The sequence below is a fragment of the Salvelinus alpinus genome, chromosome 12, assembly GCF_045679555.1.
Source record: "Salvelinus alpinus chromosome 12, SLU_Salpinus.1, whole genome shotgun sequence".
Classification (NCBI taxonomy): domain Eukaryota; kingdom Metazoa; phylum Chordata; class Actinopteri; order Salmoniformes; family Salmonidae; genus Salvelinus; species Salvelinus alpinus.
The window spans coordinates 26,394,027-26,409,774 of NC_092097.1; positions in this window are offsets into that span (position 1 = coordinate 26,394,027).

A 15,748-nucleotide genomic window follows, 5' to 3' on the forward strand; every position below is an offset into this window, starting at 1 on the left:
CCATATTAAGGTAGCCTGTTTTCACTGTTTGTTTGTGGGTGATTGTTCCTGTTCGTGTGTTCATCTGTTCTGTGTTCCCATGTTCAGGACTGTAGCGTTTTCGGTTCCTTCTGTCAGTTTGTTGTTTTTGTTCGTCGTTTAAATATCCTAATTAAAATATGGATTATCATAAAGCTGCATTTTGGTCCTCCTCTCTTTCACCCGAAGACAGCCGTTACAGCAGTGTAATATGTGTTGTTATTAGGCCTACTGACAGTCGACACTGATACTGGCTAATATTCAACATGATAGAAATAGGAAGCAGAGAAAGTCAGGGGAGCCTATAATTAAGACAATCCAGAGTACACATTCCTCCAACTTAAAAGGCCATACAATTCAAATGATGCGTAATGGCACAGCATTTCAACTTTACTGGGGGAAGGTTGATATGCTGATATGCTTTAGTTTGCTGCCATATGACTGGTTTCATATTTGTCTCCAGCCATTAGAAGGTAAAATATATCTATAAAAAGTGTCATTTATATTTACAATTCCCTTATCCAAACAGATTACTCATTTACCCATCTCTTTTCAATAATTCTTATCAAGTTGTAAATTACAGAGCATGGAGAATGGTGTTATTTATATTGTAAAAAATGAAGTAGATGCTTTTTCCACTTGGAACCGGTAGGTTCACTAGACCTTATTCATGGTTTCCTGGCACATAAAGGGGGTGGAATTATTATGGAATTAATTCAAGGTCAGAATACGGTGTATCTGCACACACACCTCCACCACATCTTCATTTTTTTGATGCCAACCAAAATGAATAGCAGTTCAAGGTCAGAATACACATAGAGAGAAAAGTGCATAAAAAGGGAATTACGTTCCATTTATGCACTCTTAACTCGGGTCGGAATCGGGCCCCTGTTGAATTCCATCCATATGTTCTCCTCTCTTCCTCCTTTATCATCTCCCCACTCTCCTAATTATCTTGCCCCTACCTGCCTCCCTTATTCCCTCCATCTTCTCTCCATCTCTTCCACTCTTGTCTCATCACACCTTTACGCCATATTTTCTCCTCTCCTTTGTCAAACCATCTTCTCCAATTCCCTCCCCCCCACTCGTTCCCTTTCCAGTTCAACCCAACCCATCTAGCATCTCCCCCCTCTCCAACTACATCAGCCCCCATCTCTACCTTTTCACTCCTCTCTCTCCCCTCTATCCCTCTGCTCTTTCTTTCCTTTCCTCCTCTATACCTCTGGCCCCTCTCACTACCCCTGACCTGCCAGGGTTCCAGGATTGCCATGGTGACCAGCCTGTGGTTCCTGTGGTCAGGTTCACGACTGGCTAATTAGCTGCCTGACATTCAGGGGAGTTTTGGTCAGACAGCAGTTCAGTTGAGGGAGAAAATGGAGAGAAGTGTAGAAATAGAGAGTTAAAAGACAGGAAAAGATTAAAGAAAGCAAAAACAAGAGCAAGGGGAGGTGGCTTCAACAGAGCTCAGCTCAGGAGGAGCTGTGGAATTTTGAAACATAACAACACTGCTATTGGTTTGAACAATACGACAGAGCAATGAAATTGGTTGAATAATTTAACAACACAATACTATTAGACAAACTATTTCACAACACAATTTAATTGTTGAACAAGATACCAACAGCACCTTGTTCAATATTTTTTATGCCTTTCCCTTAGGCCTACAGCTGATTACAATTAAAGTAAAGCTTGCGATGTGGTCACACACTGTTAGCTTGTTTGCCCAGCCAACATAGATATATAATGTGATGGAGGCATGCTGTTTTCCCAGTGTATTCTTCTAAACAGGAAACCAGCTAATGAGGCAGCTGGTAGCCTAGTGTTTAAGAGCTTTAGACCAATAACTGAAAGGTTGCTGGTTCAAATCCCTGTGCCAACTAAGTGAAAAAACTTGCCCTTGAGCAAGGCCCTAATTTCTCCTGTAAGGCACTATGGATAAATGACACACAAAAAAAAAAATTAGACAGATGAGGTTATCAAATTAGCCTGAGGTATGTTAGCAACTGGGCCATTCTCATTGGCTGTTAAACTGCTATGGTTAGAGGTAATTCTGATTGGATTAGCTGATCTCACACTCACTATCAGAGATAGTAAAAAACAGAGTTATCTTTACAATTTGATTTTGTGTTTTGTTCTAGTAATTGAACCATGGCCCATACTGAGGTTGGCCTACAACTCTGAAGTTCTAGTAGGTATCAGCGTTCAACCAGTTAATTAATGCTGTTTACATTTTGTTTTGTTTTCTACAAGCAAAGTGTAGCATGTACTATGCACTTTGTGAAATTCTTATAACAAGGGCAATGGCCATGTAGTCAGCAGGGAAATCTGGCCCTACTTAAGATTAAATATATTTGTGTTATGTTATTAACTTGTAGAATGTAACATATTCAGAACACAGAATCTACAGTACCATACACTAGAGTAGAATGTTTTAAATTCAGAACACACAAACTACAGTAGAGTAGATGAGCAGCCATTTGAATGAACAGTTTCCTAATTGAGGCCCATGATGAATAATGTATGATTGTGTCCTGAGGAGGCCTCCTCTCTGCTAGCAGAAGAGCATAGTGTAGTCAAGTAGTTCTGAAGAGACTGTTGTTGGCTCTGTTCATTCACCAGGTCAACATAGTTTCCCTCCACTAAAGTGGAGAGCAGCAACAAGTGCAATGAGATGAAGCTAGTCGACTGAAGTGAAGGACTAGAGCTTTAGTTTGGCACCTCTCACTTAACTAATCATCAGCAATGTGAGGCTTGAGTGGTTGTTGGAGGTTCTGTTGTTGATCAAAGCCCTGATTGTCTTGATAATGTTGTCGTTCTGCCCTGTCTGAGAAGTCTGATTGAGTGGGCTTTAGTTCATAACAGTACGGTCAATATTCTAAACTGTTATCGTATGGGTCTTTCTGACTACAGCTGCAAATACTACGTCATCTGGAACTCACACCGTTTCCATATTCTTACCTTTTGTTTTTACCTTACTACTAACGTAGAATAACTCTCTCATCCTAGTAAACGCTCTGTAGCTGACCTTCCATATCACATCCTTCTTCAGTTTAACCGTTGGACTGGTGGGGGGGCGGGAGCACGTGGGTGCACTGTACACCATGGGGAGGTATGGGTGAATGAGTTCCCTCGTCCCTCTACCTCACCTCTCTACCCCTCACCCTCCCACCATAACTCACCCCTCCAACCATAACTCACCCCTCACCTCTCTCTCGATCTCCTCTACATCTCTCACTTCCCAGCACGCATCCTGCTCTCCCTCCCTCACCCCTCTGGACCCCCCACCCCTCTCCCTCTATGTCTCTCCCCTCTCAAACCTCTTTCCATCTTTAACCCCTACTAGACCCATCTCTCCTTCTACCCCCCCATGTTAGTTTCCTCGCCACTCTAACCTCTGAGCCTCTCCCCACCTTTCTATTCTTCTCCACAAACCCACAACTCTTTCCCATCCCTCTCTCCCATCTCCCCAGATTTTCCAGACTGTTCCAGTGCTAAGCTGAGCTTAAAAGAGTCAGCTGAGCTGATCAAAGACTGGAGTCATGCAGTGGCTAACGAGAGCCGAGAGTTCCCAACGACACAGGGACCTCCCAAGGGACCCACACCATAGAACTACACTTGCTAGAACCTACGTACAGTAGATCTGTTCTGTTGTCATGGTATGTAATGTATGGCACTGAGCCATGTAATGTAAACCAGACAAAGGTTGCCATTTCAAATGGACAGAAAAACTCAGAAAAGATCCCAGGAATGTTTCATATGCACAAAAAGCGTATTTCTCTCAAATGTTATGCACAAATGTGTTTACATCCCTTGTTAGTGAGCATTTTTCCTTTGCCAAGATAATCCATCCACCTAACAGGTGTGGCATATCAAGAAGCTGATGAAATAGCATAATCATTACACAGGTGCACCTTGTGCTACGGACAATAAAGGGCCACTCTAAAATCTGCAGTTTTGTCACACAACACAATGCCACAGATGTCTTAAATTTTGAGGGAGACTTCAATTGGCATGCTGACTGCAGGAATTCTCACCAAAGCTGTTGCCAGATTATTTAATGTTCATTTCTCTACCGTAAGCCGCCTCCAACGTCGTTTTAGAGAATTTGGCAGTATGTCCAACAGGCCTCACAACAGCAAACCATGTGTATGGCGTTGTGTGGGCGAGAGGTTTGCTGAGTGCCCCATGGTGGTGTTGGGGTTATGGTATGGGCAGGCATAAGTTACGGACAACGAACACAATTACATTTTATCGAATGCAATTTGAATGCAGAGAGATACCGCGATGAGATCCTGAGGCCCATTGTCGTGACATTCATCCGCCGCCATCACCTCATGTTTCAGCATGATAATGCACGACCCCATGTCGCAAAGATCAGTACACAATTCCTGGAAGCTGAAAATGTCCCAGCTCTTCCATGGCCTACATACTCACCAGACATATCACCCATTGAGCATGTTTGGGATGCTCTGGATCGACGTGTAAGACAGCGTGCTCCAGTTCTCGCCAATATCCAGTAACATTTTATGTCCAAGAGGGCGTAGCAGTAAGACGTGTTTGTTTTTTGTCCCGCGTAAATATTCTGTTTTTTGGGTGGTTTTGTATACATTTCAATATATTTCAATCTCTTTTTTCCATTTTCAAATTAAATATACCTTCCTGCAAACCGCCTCACCCAATGTGTTACGAATGTGCTATTTGTTTTAGACCTTATAACTGGAACCTCCATCAGAAGCTAGCCATCAGCAGCTAGCCAGCTAATTAGCTTCTAACTATTTAGTCATTGTTAGTCCCTGCTAGCGGTCTTTACCTTTAGCTCAGTCACCAGCCGCTTTAACCCGGATAGCCCAGATAATACCTGCCAGTCTGCACAGCGCGATATCTGCCCTGAGCATTTCTGACTGCTTTTTTTCCAACTACATCACCGGATTCCTGCCACAAGCTCTGGACCATTAAACCGGATCATCACAGCTACCTAGCTGCTACCGATTGGCTATTGTGGCTAACGCCTTTGTCCAGAAGCAAGCACCAGTTAGCCTCAAGCTAGCCTCGAGCTAGGCCCATCTCCCGGCTAGCAAACAAAGTACACCAACTACAATACCTCTCTTGCCAACTGGCCTGGACCCCTTTGACACGGAGCCCCGCCGATCCATCAGAACTGGTCTGCTGATGTAATTCGGCCGATGTGCTCTCAACCGGCCTCGGCGTCGTGGTTGTCGGTGAAGACCTATCTGCTTGCCCCGGCCCGCTAGCTTCCTGAACACCGTGTCTCCCGCTTGCCTAGCATAGTAACGACTACCGAACGGCTACCTGTTTCATCTATTGCTGCTCATTGGACCCTATGATCACTCGACTACACAGCTGATGCCTGCTGGACTGTTCATTTACACAGTACTTCATTTTGTTTATCTGTCGGCCTTAGCCTAGAACTCAGGCTCAGTGTGTAGCTAACTGACCCTCTCTGCCCATTCATCACCATTTACCTGTTGTTGTTGTCTTAGCTGTTTACCCGTTGTTGTCTTACCTGTTGTTGTCTTAGCTCTCCCAATCAACACCTGTGATTGCTTTATACCTCTCTCTAATGTCAATATGCCTTGTATACTGTTGTTTAGGGTAGCTCTCATTATTTTATTTTACCTCAGAGCCCCTAGTCCCGCTCAACATGCCTCAGATAGCTCTTTGTCCCACCCCCCACACATGCGAGACCGCACCTAGCTTATCTGGCGCCTCCAGAGATGCAACCTCTCTCATCGTCACTCAATGCCAAGGTTTACCTCCACTGTACTCGCACCCTACCATACCCTTGTCTGTACATCATGCCCTGAATCTATCCTACCACGCCCAGAAATCTGCTCCTTTTATTCTCTGTTCCCAAAGCACTAGACGACCAGTTCTTATAGCAATTAGCCGTACCCTCATCCTACTCCTCCTCTGTTCCTCTGGTGATGTAGAGGTTAACTAAGGCCCTGTGTGTCCCCAGGCCCTGTGTGAACCCGCCTTGGGTTCATGCATGTTAACATCAGAAGCCTCCTCCCTAAGTTTTCTTTATTCACTGCTTTAGCACACTCCACCAACCGTGATGTCCTAGCCATGTCTGAATCCTGGCTTAGGAAGGCCATCAAAAATTCTGACATTTCTATTCCCAATTACAACATTTTCCGTCAAGATAGAACTGCTAAAGGGTGCGGAGTTGCAATCTACTGTAGAGATAGGCTGCAGAGTTCTATCATACTATCCAGGTCTATGTGAATTGATTTCCCCCATCTATCGTCAGAGTTCGTACTGTAAGGTGACCTAAACTGGGATATGCTTATCACCCCTGCCGCCCTACAAGCTAAGCTAGATGCCCTCAATCTCACAAAAATTATCAAGGAAACTACCAGGTACAACCTCAAATCCGTAAACATGGGCACCCTCATAGATATCATCCTGACAAACTTGCCCTCTAAATACACCTCTGCTGTTTTCAATCAGGATCTCAGCGATCACTGCCTCATTACCTGCGTCCGTTATGGGTCCGCGGTCAAGTGACCACCACTCATCACTGTCAAATGCTCCCTAAAATACTTCAGCGAGCAGGCCTTTCTAATCAACCTGGCCCGGGTATGGTGGAAGGATATTGACCTCATCCCGTCAGTAGAGGATGCATGGTTGTTCTTTAAAAGTGCTTTCCTCACAATTTTAAATAAGCATGCCCCTTTCAAAGAATGTAGAACTAAGAACAGATATAACCCTTGGTTCACTCCAGACTTGACTGCCCTTGACCAGCACAAAAGCATCCTGTGGCGTTCTGCACTAGCATCAAATTGAACCAATATACATAGTTAGGAAAGCAAAGGCTAGCTTTTTCAAACAGAAATTTGCATCCTGCAGCACTAATTCCAAAAGGTTTTAGGACACTGTAAAGTCCATGGAGAATAAGAGCACCTCCTCCCAGCTGCCCACTGCACTGAGGCTAGGAAACACTGTCACCACCGATAAATCCACGATAATCGAGAATTTCAATAAGCATTTCTCTACGGCTGGCCATGCTGTCCACCTGGCTACCCCAAACCCAGCCAACAGCTCTGCACCCCCCGTAGCAACTGTCCCAAGCCCCCCCCCCCCCCGCGCTTCTCCTTCACCCAAATCCAGACAACTGATGTTCTGAAAGAGCTGCAAATTCTGGATCCCTACTAAACAGCTGGGCTAGACAATCTGGACCCTCTCTTCCTAAAATTATCCACCGCCATTGTTGCAACCCCTATTACTAGTCTGCTCTTTTATATTATCTGAGATTCCTAAAGATGGGAAAGCGGCCGAGGTCATCCCCCTCTTCAAACGGGGAGACACTCTAGACCCAAACTGTTACAGACCTATATCCATCGTGCCCTAACTTTCTAAAGTCTTAGAAAGCCAAGTGAACAAACAGATCACAGACCATTTCGAATCCCACCGTACCTTCTCCGCTATGCAATCCGGTTTCCGAGCTGGTCACGGGTGCACCTCAGCCACGCTCAAGGTCCTAAAAGATATCATAACCACCATCGATAAAAGACAGTAATGTGCAGCCTTCTTCATCGACCTGGCCAAGGCTTTCGATTCTGTCAATCACCACATTCATATCGGCAGACTCAACAGCCTTGGTTTCTCAAATGATTGCCTCGCCTGGTTCACTAACTACTTCTCAGATAGAGTTCTGTGTGTCAAATCGGAGGGCCTGTTGTCCGGACCTCTGGCCGTCTCTATGGGGGTGCCACAGGGTTCAAATCTCAGGCCGACCCTTTCTCTGTATACATCGATGATGTCGCTCTTGCTGTGGGTGATTCTCTGATCCACCTTTACGCAGACGACACCATTCTGTAGACATCTGGCCCTTCTTTGGACACTGTGTTATCAAACCTCCAAATGAGCTTCAATGCCATACGACACTCCTTCTGCTAGTAAAACGAAATGCATGCTCTTAAACCGATCACTGCCCGCACCTACCCGCCCGACTATCATCACTACTCTGGACGGTTCTGACTTAGAATATGTGGACAACTATAAATACCTAGGTGTCTGGCTAGACTGTAAACTCTCCTTCCAGTCTCATATTAAGCATCTCCAATCCAATATTAAATCTCAAATCGGCTTCCTATTTTGCCACAAAACCTTCACTCATGCTGCCAAACATACCCTCGTAAAACTGACTATCCTACCGATCCTTGACTTCAGCGATGTCATTTACAAAATAGCCTCCAACACTTTACTCAGCAAATTGGATGCAGTCTATCACAGTGCCATCCGTTTTGACACCAAAGCCCCAAACCCACTGGCTCCAGGCCATCTATAAGTCTTTGCTAGGTAAAGCTCTACCTTACCTCAGCTCACTGGTCACGATAACAACACCCACCCGCACACGCTCCAGCAGGTACTATATCTCACTGGTCATCCCTAAAGCCAACACCTCATATGGCCGCCTTTCCTTCCAGTTCTCTGCTGCCAATGACTGGAACGAATTGCAAAAATTACTGAAGTTGGAGACTTATATCTCCCTCACTAACTTTAAGCATCAGCTGTCAGAGCAGCTTACCGATCGCTGCAGCTGTACACAGCCTATCCGTAAATAGCCTATCCAACCAACTACCTACCTCCTCCCCATATTTATTTTTCTGCTCTTTTGCACAACAGTATTTATTTTCTTTTTTTTCTTTTTTTTTTACCCCCTTTTCTCCCCAATTTTCGTGGTATCCAATTGCTAGTAATTACTATCTTGTCTCATCGCTACAACTCCTGTACGGGCTCGGGAGAGACAAAGGTTGAAAGCCATGCGTCCTCCGAAACACAACCCAACCAAGCCGCACTGCTTCTTAACACAGCGCGCCTCCAACCCGGAAGCCAGCCGCACCAATGTGTCGGAGGAAACACCGTGCACCCGTATCCCTTGGTTAGCACGCACTGCGCCCGGCCCACCACAGGAGTCGCTGGTGCGCGATGAGACAAGGATATCCCTACCGGCCAAACCCTCCCTAACCCGGACGACACTAGGCCAATTGTGACCAGAGACTCTGGGTTCGCGCCCAGGTTCTGTCGCAGCTGGCCGTGACCGGGAGGTCCGTGGGGTGACACACAATTGGCCTAGCGTCGTCCTAGACCACTGCACCACCCAGGAGGCCCACTCACACCAGTATTTCTACTTGCACATCCTCATCTGCACATCTATCACTCCAGTGTTAATTGCTAAATTGTAATTACCTCGCTATTATAGCCTATTTATTGGCTTACTTCCTTACTTCATTTGCACACACTGTATACAGACTTTTCTATTGTGTTTTTGACTGTACTTTTGTTTATCCCATGTGTAACTCTGTGTTGTTGTTTTTGTTGCACTGCTTTGCTTTATCTTGGCCAGGTCGCAGTTGTAAATGAGAACTTGTTCTCAACTGCCCTACCTGGTTAAATAAAGGTGGGGAAATTATTTTTTATTTTTTTTAACTTCACAAAGCCATTGAAGAGGAGTGGGACAACATTCCACAGGCCACAATCAACAGCCTGATCATCTCTATGCAAAGGCATTAGGCAAATGTTGGTCACACCAGACACAGACTGGTTTTCTGATCCATGCCCCTCCCTATCTGTGACCAACAAATTCATAAATGTATTCCCAGTCATTTGAAATCCATAGATTAGGCCTAATGAATATATTTCAATTCACTGATTTCCTTATATGAACTCCAACTCAGAAAAAAATCTTTGAATTGTTGGATGTTGTGTTTATATATTTGTTCAGTATATTTCTGGAAAATTCATTCTGATAAATTCTAAATTATTTATATTTAAATACAACAACAATTATTACATTAAAAATGATAGAATGACAAACCAAATATGTATAGCAGCCTAGAGGTAGGTAAATGGTGGTTTCTTCCCTGTCTTCTTGTCACGTTCTGACCTTAGTTCCTTTTTTATGTCTTTATTTTAGTTTGGTCAGGGCGTGAGTTGGGGTGGGCATTCTATGTTGTTTTTCTATGTTTTGTTCTGTTGTTAGATTTCTATGTGTTGGGCCTAGTATGGTTCTCAATCAGAGGCAGGTGTCAGTCGTTGTCTCTGATTGGGAGCCATATTTAGGTAGCCTGTTTGTCATTGTGTGTTGTGGGTGATTATTTTCTGTTCTGTGTTTTGCTTCACCGTACAGGACTGTTCGTTTGTCATTTTATTGTTTTTGTTCAGTGTTCACGTTTCTTATTAAAACAATATGGACACTTACCACGCTGCGCATTGGTCCTCCTCTTCTTCCACCCACGACGAGCGTTACACTTATCTCTGGCGGTGGTGAGAATGATGAAGAACTATAGGCTATGTGTGTGCACTGCGGAGGCCCGATGGAGGCTTGACCCCTTTGGCCAATCAGAATGTTGAAAAAAATCCCTGTGTGTCTGCCTTGATGTTCATAAATCTCCACGGAACCCTTTTGCACAGAGATACCCAGAACAATATGTGACTACTTGGTTATGGCGACACCGTTCTGCCGAGGACACCCAAACCAGAGTGGCCACCGCAAAGCCCAAGGAGCCTGACTCTTTCTGAAAGTTGCTGTAGGTCTGCTTGGGATATTTAGCCTACATAACTTGGTATGTCAGGGTGGGCAATTGGAAATATGAATTGGGCCAAGTGGAGGTAATAATGCATTTAGGTTATAGTTTATTGAGATGCATTAATACACCACACCAAAAGCGTTATTTTATGACTGTTTTAAAAGTAATTTCCTGCAAATCTACTTAGTAATGATTTGTATTCACTACTTGGTCAATGCATGTTATAGCATGTTAAATCAAGGGGCGGATTAACCATCTGGCAATTCTGGCAAATACCAGATGGGGCAACCATTTTTTATTTGGGTTGGCTGGTTGAAATTAACACACACAAAAATATGTATTTTATAAAACAAATAAAACACTGAAAAAGGTGACATGGACTTTGGCTGATCAATCGCAGTCACCATACCCTAGCTCAAACCAAAAATGTAAAAGTAGGCTACAAAAAATAGACTAAAATTCCAATCTCAATTCAAATGCAATTGGCTGATTAGCATATTGGTTGGCAACCTTGTAAACCATACGGAGCGTCGCTCGGAGAGAAGTTGCCAGCCTGCACGCCTTTCTTGAAATATAATTACTCGTGCCTATACAAAATAATACACTACAGAGCATGATTTGGCTACAGAGGAACATTAGCTTCTTTTAAACATTTGCTGTGGATTGTTTTAAGCTCGCAATTAGTGCAGCACGTATGGCAAATAGCCTACCAAATAGCTGATCGTTGAGTTGCAGTTAAATAGGCCTCTCCTCTGATTCAGAGGGGTTGGGTGAATGTTGAATGCATTCAGTTGTACAACTCACTAGGTATCCTCCTTCCCTTTCCTAATATTTCAAAATACTACAATCGTAGGAATAACAGAGTTTAGAAAGCGATTGGCTATTGCTGAAAAGAGAAGACAAAGAAAAGACGCTAATCTGCCTCTAGTTATCAAAATGATCAACTCCCGATTGAACAAACAGTAGCCTATCTTATTGGCACCAGCAAAGAGCAGCCATATCGATATCGCCGGTGAGTGGGTGCTTATTCAATGTCTTTATCATTGGATCAGTACCAATGGAAAAAAATTTTGGGGCCAATAATTTCCTCTTTCAGGCTAGATGGACGTCATATTTAAAATGCTTGTCTCTCTTTTTCATAGGCCTAGACTAGATGATTACATTCAAGACAAGGTCATTTTTACTGATCTGTATGTCAGTGTCAGCAGAGTAGTCTAATAATTTGTGTCGTATTAAAAAATATGTTGCTTATGTCTCCAGTCACATGAAGTGTAGAAGAATTGCATGAAATGTGTTTATAAAAGGTCACATTTTCCCCTGTGCTAAGAAAGGAAAAGAAACATCCCTGATTAGGCCAGGGCCGGACTGCCTCATTTGGGGCCCGGAGGAAACGACCTCCAGGGGGTCCCCCCAACCCAACCCCAATTGTTTGTAGGAAAACTGATTTTGCCATGGTGCAGAGAGAAACGTGCAGTTTTATAATGCATAACTTCATAATTTTAAGAATGGTGGTGGCTGTATTATGATATAGTTTTTTAGGATAAAAAGACACGGAATAGAGCTAAGCACAGGCAAAATCCTAGAAGAAAACCTGGATCAGTTTGCTTTCCTACAGACACTGGGAGACAAATTCATCTTTCAGAAGGAGAATAATCTAAAACACAAAGGCCAAATATACACTGGAGTTGCAAACCAAGATGACATTGAATGTTCCTGACTGGCCTAGTTACAGTTTTGTCTTATATCGATTTGGAAATCTATTGTAAGACTTGACAATGGCTGTCTAGCAATGATCAACAACCAGCTTAACAGAGCTTGATAAAAAATGTTAAGGACAATGGACAAATATTGTACAATCCAGGTATGCAAAGCTCTTAAAGACTTATCCAGAAAGACAGTTGTAATTTCTGCCATAGGTGATTCTAACATGTATTGACTCAGGGGGTTGAATACTTATATAATCAAGATATAGTGTTTTATTTTCCATTAGTAAAAAAAAAGATTGTTTCTTCCACTTTGACAGTACAGAGTACTTTGTGTAGATCGTTGGCCAAAAAATGACAATTAAATCCATTTTAATCCAATTTGTAACACAACAAAATGTAGAAAAAGTATTTTCTATTTGTATTTACATTAGGCTACAGCCCAAAAGTAGCTATACCATGTAGACATGGGCCTATTAGGCTATGGGCCAATTGCTAATTATTATCGTTCGTTCCTGAACTGGCCGAATGACAGCGCTATCCTTCAGCTATCTTTCAGCACCACATGTTGGTTCAACTTCTTTAACATCATTGCGTGATCCTGGAGCTGTCCTTTCAGCACCACAAAGGGCTCTCCAATCGCTGAAAATTACATCTCATCAAGATCTGTTGCATACTCCTAAAAGTCATACTCATCGCTTATTATTATTATAACAAATGGAAGATTATCATTTCTCACAATGGTGCTCGTTTAGTGAAGTTGGATCAAAGCTGAATCAATGTCTCTCAAGATCACATAATGATTCATTAGGATTTTACATAACAGAACCGAATATAATACCATAGTAGGCCTACAGCATTACTGTTACACCAAAAACATCTACTTTCTAATGGGATTTTAGGATGGTTAGCTGAAGCTTAATAGTCAGAAAAGTATCCCTTACAAGAAAGGTTAATAGTTTGTTGACACCATCTTCTCTAATTCACTCACGAAACAGGAATGTAAGAAGTCCTAATTAATATTCCCACGAAAGTGATTGAGATCAATCAAATGATTGGCATGGAGATGCAGTTTGGTTACTTCACCTGTAAAATGTGTGGCTCAGTTGGTAGAGCATGGTGCCTGCAATGCCAGGGTGAGGGTTCAATTCCCACAGGGGACCAGTAGGAAGGAAAAAATATACAGTACCAGTCAAAAGTTTGTACACACCTACTCATTCATAGATTTTTCTTTATTTTTACTAAATGCTACATTGTAGAATAATAGTGAAGACAACAAAACCATGAAATAACACATATGGAATCATGTATTAACCAAAAATGTGTTAAACAAATCAAAATATATTTTATATTTGAGATTCTTCAAAGTAGCCACCCTTGGCCTTGATGACAGCTTTGCATGCTCTTGGTATTCTCTCAACCAGCTTCACCTGGAATGCTTTTCCAATGGACTTAAAGGAGTTCCCACTTATGCTGAGCACGTGTTGGCTGCTTTTCCTTCACTCTGCAGTCCAGCTCATCCCAAACCATCTCAATTGGGTTGAGGTTGGGCGATTGTGAATGCCAGGTCATCTGATGCAGCACTCCATCACTCTCCTTCTTGGCCAAATAGCACTTACATAGCCTGGAGGTGTGTTGGATCATTGTCCTGTTGAAAAACAAATGACAGTCCCACTAAGCACAAACCAGATGGGATGGTGTATCGCTGCAGAATGTTGTGGTAGCCATGCTGGTTAAATGTGCCTTGAATTCTAAATAAATCACAGACTGTGTCACCAGCAAAGCACCCCATCACACCACCTCCTCCATGCTTCACGGTGGGAACCACACATTGCCAGTTCATCAGTTCACCTACTCCTACAAATTCTAGTCTGAGTCGTCCCTCACTGCCCCACCGACCCCTTTACTTGGGAAAGAGCCCAATACTTTCTTTCCTGTCATACCCTCCTCCCCTTCGTATCCCCATCTCCACCCTCTCTTCCCTCTGTCCATCACCTCACCCCTTGCCTGTTCCCACCACTCCCCTCCCTCTCATCCTCTGCTTTCTCTCCTCCCCACCGCCAGACTACAGATGTAAGATCTTAATTTGAGCCAGTTTGCTACAGCAGAAAAAAATATTTTGAAACATTGGGACATGTAAATTACGTGGATTATAATTGTTTTGTTAGGGCAAATCAAGTCTGACATTTTAATCCTTCAAATGGAAATTACAAACTTTAGAAGCATTTTTAAACCTTGAATTCACTGTGTACAGGCTAAGTGTCTACTCTGCATCTGTTTCCTAGTGTCTCTAAGAGCCCTTAGCAATGGGTATCTCTCAAAGTGACCAGACTCAGGTAGCACATTTGGTTCCTTGGAAGTTGTGCGTATGTTTTCTGTTTCAAATTGGTTGTGGGAACGAAGCCATATGTTTCCTGACCTGTTAAACAGAAAGAAAATTAAATGTTCTGAGAACAGAAATAAAGAATGTGCCTGAACATACCATGATAGAGGATAGAGAGAGATTTAACTTACAGTCACGTCAAAAAGCCAGAATTCTGCAGCCAGAATAACAGCAGTAGCTGCATTTGCATTTGTTTAAGCTGTTTTCTAGTGACATTTATTTAGATACATACAGGGCCTTCAGAAAGTATTCAGACCCCTTGACTTTTTCCACATTTTGTGACATTACAGCCTTATTCTAAAATGGATACAGGATAAATAATTAAACATCAGCAATCTACACACAATACCTGTCACGGCCGTCGTAAGGAGGAGACCAAGGCGTAGTGTGGTAAGCGTACATTCTTCTTTATTAAGAATGAACACTGAACAAAACAAACAAAATGACAAAAACGAACCGTGAAGCTAATATGGCTAGTGCAGAGAGGCAACTAAACATAGAATAAGAACCCACAAAACCAAAAGGGAAAATGGCAACCTAAATATGATCCCCAATCAGAGACAACGATAAACAGCTGCCTCTGATTGGGAACCAATTCAGGCCACCATAGACATACATATGCCTAGACTTACAAACACCCCTAGACATACAAAAACCCTAGACAATATAAAACAAGCATACCCACCCTCGTCACACCCTGACCTAACCAAAATAATAAAGGAAACATAGATAACTAAGGTCAGGGCGTGACAATACCCCATAATGACAAAGTGAAAACAGGTTTTAGACAAAACAGAAATACCTTATTTTCATAAGTATTCAGTGCCTTGGCTATGCAAAAACCAAGCCATGCAAAAACCAAGCCACGAGGTCGAATTAATTGTCTGTAGAGCTCTGCAGCATTGAAGGTCCCCAAGAACACAGTGGCCTCCATCATTCTTAAATGAAAGACGTTTATAGAACCACCAAGACTTCCTAGAGCTGGCTGCCCGACCAAACTGAGCAAACGTGGGAAAAGGGCCTTGGTCAGGGAGGTGACCAAGAACCCAATAGTCACTCTGAGAGACCTCCAGAGTTCCTCTGTGGAG